A 6,155-nucleotide genomic window follows, 5' to 3' on the forward strand; every position below is an offset into this window, starting at 1 on the left:
AGTGATATTTTTTATTTTATTTTACTAGGCAAGTCAGTTTAAGAACACATTCTTATTTTCAATGACGGCCTAGGAACAGTGGGTTAACTGCCTGTTCAGGGGCAGAACGACAGATTTGTACCTTGTCAGCTCGGGGGTTCGCAACCTTCCGGTTACTAGTCCAACACTCTAACCACTAGGCTACCCCGCCGCCTCTACACTCTAACCACTAGGCTACCCTGCCTCCACTACACTCTAACCACTAGACTACCCTGCCACCTCTACACTCTAACCACTAGGCTACCCTGCCACCTCTACACTCTTAACCACTAGACTACCCTGCCACCTCTACACTCTTAACCACTAGGCTACCCTGCCATTATGATACAATATATATTAACAAATTGTAAAAGTCCCGTCATCAAATGATTTCAGCTGGTGTATGGCTGTGGACTGAATGCATTGTTTGAATGGAGTATTGGCAGTTAATTTGAAACATGTATGGAATCATTCCTCTAAAGCTGTCTGGCTAACAAACATACAGTGCAGGTACCTTCTTCACATTCATTATTTTACATAATATCTTATCACAGGACTGGCATGTCATGGTTGACCAACTCCCTGACCAAAATGGATGGCAATAATATCTTTAAAGAAGGTTCCAGGCCATTCTAGTAGTATAAAGCTATAGCCAATCCCCTCCGAAGTCTTGCTCTCGATGGTTTGTCGCAAACTGACGTGCGCGCACCCTGATGTTCAAAAGTAGGCGGTACGAGGGAATCCGTTCCGAGTGACGTAATCACGAAAACATTGGGGGGGGTCATTGGGAAAGATGCCTGAGCCATAACGAAGGTTGGAAAAAACTGGATTCATTTGTTTTCAGGGGGAAATGGAAACAGAGCTTTGTAACACGACTTTCCAATTTTGGATGTTAACAAACTCGACACGCCATCTTAACTCCACCTCGACAATTACTGGATTGATGGTACCTCCCGACTGTTTGTCCCCGCCCCCCCCTCCCCTCTTTGCATTTATACTAGGAAGTAGCATCCCACAGGGAAACATTGGAAGCATTCACTTTGAATAGAAGGAAAATGAGAGAATGAGTGGGGTGGGGGAGTTGAGCAATGACAGGGAGGGACTAAAGTTGGGGAATGCTGCACTTTATAAAACGGGTTGGTAGTTCAATAATACGTGCGCGCACCCTGATGTTAAAAAGTAGGCGGTACGAGGGAATCCGTTCCGAGTGACGTAATCACGAAAACATTAGTGGGAGGGGGGGGGGGGGTTCCCTCTTTCCCCTAAACCCATGTATAAGAGGTTTCTTCCAAAACCTTTCTAGAACATACCTGGCCTACCCTTCTACATTTCTACTCACTAGAAGTCAATTATTACAAGTCTTGGACATGTCTTCAGATTAGATTTAGACTTTGGAACAATGTATCGATGGGTCTAACCTCCTGACAATGTTTTAGACGTTATCTTATTTACCAAATCCTTCATGTTTAAACGTGTAATTTTTGAAGTTAAGATTTTTTTTTATTACATTCATATAGCAATACAAACTGAAATCCACTGGCATACAACATATGAATGTATAAGAGCAACAACATTAAAAAAATACTAATGTCCTGCGGTCTGAAAGTGACTCATTAATCAATTAACATAAATATGAGATTGGTAATAATAATAATAATAATAAATGCCATTTAGCAGACGCTTTTATCCAAAGCGACTTACAGTCATGTGTGCATACATTCTACGTATGGGTGGTCCCGGGGATCGAACCCACTACCCTGGCGTTACAAGCGCCATGCTCTACCAACTGAGCTGCACTTACCAGTACTGCACTAACCTCATGTATGGATATATAGACTTATATATAGACTTTGTGTTCTTCTGTCAAACAGGTAGACCTACCTAACTTCTAAAACAGGAAGAAATAGGCTCCAACACAAAGCCCTCTTGTTAGTAAAGTCTAATTCAAATGAATACGGTTCAAATTAATTAGACTATGCCTACTCGAATTTACCTACTTTCAGCACCATGAGCTGTCCATGTCCGACTGATTGTGCTGCAGCTGCTGCTTCGAGTTTCAGCACCATGTAAATTACTCGTATCACGGTTAGGTCAATAACTCTGATAAATATTTAATGGGCAAGAAACAAATTGTTTTATTAAATATTATAGTAGTAGCAAGCTATTAAAGTTGACCTCCGTTCCTCCTCATCTTCGTGCCCTTCTTCTCGAAAAAGAAAAGGAGAGCCGTACACGCTGGGAGCTCAGATGCAGACATTTACGAGTAACACAAATCACAAGAATGGCTTCAGATCAAAGTCTAGGTTAAGACCGACGGGAGAAATGGTATTTAAATTAAAGATCCAGGGATGCTCTCGTTTTAACAGTACATTTTCGGTCACCACCTCTCCTCCTCTCCTACACGTTCGATTCCGATATAACGTAGGGACGAATAGAGTGGTTCGCTTCCAAAAAGGGTATATCGGGTTTTTGCACCTAATGGTGCTAACTAAGATGCTCCGAGATTCGTACTTTTAATTCGCGGTTTGTTTTACCCACATTTTTACCACAAGGACAAGTTATAAGATAAATAACTGCCTTAGTGGAGCACGTAATAACACCTTTGATTGGGATCTGTTTCCCCGTTTGAACGATCTACATTAATAGGCGCCATTGCATTGAGCACAGCCGTTACACTTGTCGTTTCCATCCAGTAGAGGCGCAAATAGACGTTGTACGGGGAAATATTTTGGGGTGGTAAATCAGAGTTTACCAATTGATCACTTAGATTTCTGCCCCGCCAGAATACAACCAACGGAGGGTCCGAAAACACATTACCGATACGGTCATCGGATCTTAGAACGTGCCAATGTTTGTGAACGATTCCCTTAATTTGTTCAGAACTTTGAATAGCGAGTAGTTTGAACGCAATAATGCTTCTTTTTGCGAGACAGAAAGATCATGTCTCGATTTGTTTTGAATTTTGTCAATGTCAGCATTGATCTGACCATTTTTTGTACCCCCTCTCCTTGGATTTTCTTTGCGTCTGTAAGGAAGTGCTATTTCTTATGCAGGTGACCAGCTTACTGCTATTGCATTGTTATAACTGAGACAACACATAGCAACGTATTTTCACAGTAAAGCATGTTGGGTCCCCCCTACAGGATAGCTCCCACACACACACACACACACACACATTACACACACTAACTGCCAGGCCAGCGCACACACCAAATCTCCCCCTTTAGCTGAACATTGTGTGACGGCAGGATTCTAGAGTGACGGACGGCCCAGCTGAGCCAATGCAAGAAGAATACCTCCAGCCTGAACCAATCCGAAGAACCGATCTTCTAGAATCAACCTACTTTCTGTTCTGTATAAATTGTGTGTGTAACGGTTAACTTACCCTCTATTCCTGCTGGTTCTGTGCGAGCTAACGGAAGGGCCGTAATTACGCTGTACCACATATCTTTACTCTGAATAAACTGTCGCTTGTCGTACAATTTTACCACCTTGTCTGAATCGATCCTTGACCGGCTCACCCTTCTACATATCCTTTTATCATGTCTCAGACATATTACTGTCAAAATTGGATTGTTTTTTTGCAAAAATCTGGGGAAGGGTACCAAAAAACGTATGTAGCATTGAAGGTCCCCAAGAACACAGTAGCCTCCATCATTCTTCAACGATAGAAGTTTGGAACCACCAAGAGCTGGCCGCCCGGCCAAATTGAGCAATCCGGGTGAAGGGCCTTGGTCAGGAGGTGACCAATAACTCGATGGTAACTCCCCAGACATAACCCTGTCTCGGAGCTCTACGGACAATTCCTTCAACCGCATGGCTTGGTTTTTGACATTCTGACATGTACTGTGAACTGTTGGACCTTATATAGACAGGTGTATGCCTCTTCAAATCATGTCCAGTCAATTGAATTTACCACAGGTGGACTCCAATTAAGTTGTAGAAATATTTAAAGGATGATCAATGGAAACAGGATGCACCTGAGCTCAATTTCAGTTTGGATACAGCCCAGTGTTTTTGTATACGTGTTTGTTTTTAGTGTATAAACAACAACAAAAAAGATTGTGTATTCCTGCGCCTGTCTCCAAAATCCTTTATACCAGCGTGACACTGGATTAGAAGATCTCATGTGTCTGACACGTCCCCTTTCTCTTTGTTACTGCAGTACAGCACCACACAACCGCTCGTCTGGAGGGAGCGGTAACTAAACAAAATGTTCTGCATTTCTCTAATGCAGCTTATTAATTTTAAAAAGGAAGCTGCCAATGAATCAAACCACTTTGAATAGCATCTGTATTCAATGCATTGACTTACATTTACATTTAAGTCATTTAGCAGACGCTCTTATCCAGAGCTTCTAGATAAAGATGTAAAAGAATGAAAATAACAAATAGTTTCTTATTGAAAAGCAATACACAATTGATGGCAGAAAAAAAAGGCAATTTTGTATTGAAAAAAACTTTATTTAAAAAGAATACATTTACAACAGCTATACTGATTAGGGGGTTCAGCTTGTTATCTGAGTGAGATAATACACACAAACAGTAATTGCTTGACGTTTTAAACTCCTCTCTTTTGATATAATCCATACATAATTTCCCATTATACCAAATGTGTAATTCATCTACAGAAGACAGTACACAATGGTGTGGATCGTTGTGATGTGCCAAATGCTAATAACTGTGAGAGATGATTTATTTAAGGGATGGTTCACAGTATTACCGAGAGCCGGTTTCACAGACAGATATCTGTTTTTTACTCTGTGACAGGTTATGGAGGGAGGGAGGGATGGAGGGAGAGAGAGAGAGAGAGAGGGAGGGAGGGAGAGAGAGAGAGAGAGGGAGGGAGAGGGAGGGAGGGAGAGAGAGAGAGGGAGAGAGGGGAAGGGAGGGAGGGAGGGGAAGGGAGGGAGGGGAAGGGAGGGAGGGAGGGAGGGGGAGGGAGGGAGGGAGAGAGAGAGAGAGAGAGAGAGAGAGAGAGAGAGGAGGGAGGGAGAGAGAGAGAGAGAGAGAGAGAGAGAGAGAGAGAGAGGGAGGGAGGGAGAGAGAGAGAGAGAGGGAGGGAGGGAGAGAGAGAGAGAGGGAGAGAGGGGAAGGGAGGGAGGGAGGGGAAGGGAGGGAGGGGAAGGGAGGGAGGGAGGGAGGGGGAGGGAGAGCTAGGGTCAAAGGTGAATGTATCTAAAACAGAAAAACAATGATTAAACACGTTTTTTTTTCTTCTAAAAGTAGTTGGAACGGTCTTCCTTGAAAGCGACATACAGTGTATTCAGAAAGTATAGAGACAGACCCCTTCCCTTTTCTTTTTTTTTAACACACATTTTGTTTAACGTTCCACATTTTATTTTACGTTAATTCTAAAATGGATTAAATTAAATGTTTTCCTCAGGGCTAAATCTACATACAGTACCCCATAACAAAAAAATCGAAAACAAGTTTTTTTTATTTTTATAATACATTTTTGTAAGATTAAAAATAAATATATTTAAATTAACTACTGTATATAACCCACCTCCAGTGATCAGACATCATGTGTGTTTATATTGATCCTTTAAAACAGTTGGAAACAATGTTGTGGAACGTTCAGGTAGAAATACACACTACATTGCCAAAAGTATGTGGACACCCGCTCGTCGAACTTCTCATTGCAAAATCATAGACATTAATATGGAGTTGGTTCCCCTTTTCCTGCTATAACAGCCTCCTCTCTTCTGGGAAGGCTTTCCACTAGATGTTGGAACATTGCTGCTATAACAGCCTCCACTCTTCTGGGAAGGATTTCCACTAGATGTTGGAACATTGCTGCTATAACAGCCTCCACTCTTCTGGGAAGGCTTTCCACTTGATGTTGGAACATTGCTGCTATAACAGCCTCCACTCTTCTGGGAAGGCTTTCCACTAGATGTTGGAACACTGCTGCTATAACAGCCTCCACTCTTCTGGGAAGGCTTTCCACTAGATGTTGGAACATTGCTGCTATAACAGCCTCCACTCTTCTGGGAAGGATTTCCACTAGATGTTGGAACATTGCTGCTATAACAGCCTCCACTCTTCTGGGAAGGCTTTCCACTTGATGTTGGAACATTGCTGCTATAACAGCCTCCACTCTTCTGGGAAGGCTTTCCACTAGATGTTGGAACA

The sequence above is a fragment of the Oncorhynchus gorbuscha genome, unplaced genomic scaffold, assembly GCF_021184085.1.
Source record: "Oncorhynchus gorbuscha isolate QuinsamMale2020 ecotype Even-year unplaced genomic scaffold, OgorEven_v1.0 Un_scaffold_909, whole genome shotgun sequence".
Classification (NCBI taxonomy): domain Eukaryota; kingdom Metazoa; phylum Chordata; class Actinopteri; order Salmoniformes; family Salmonidae; genus Oncorhynchus; species Oncorhynchus gorbuscha.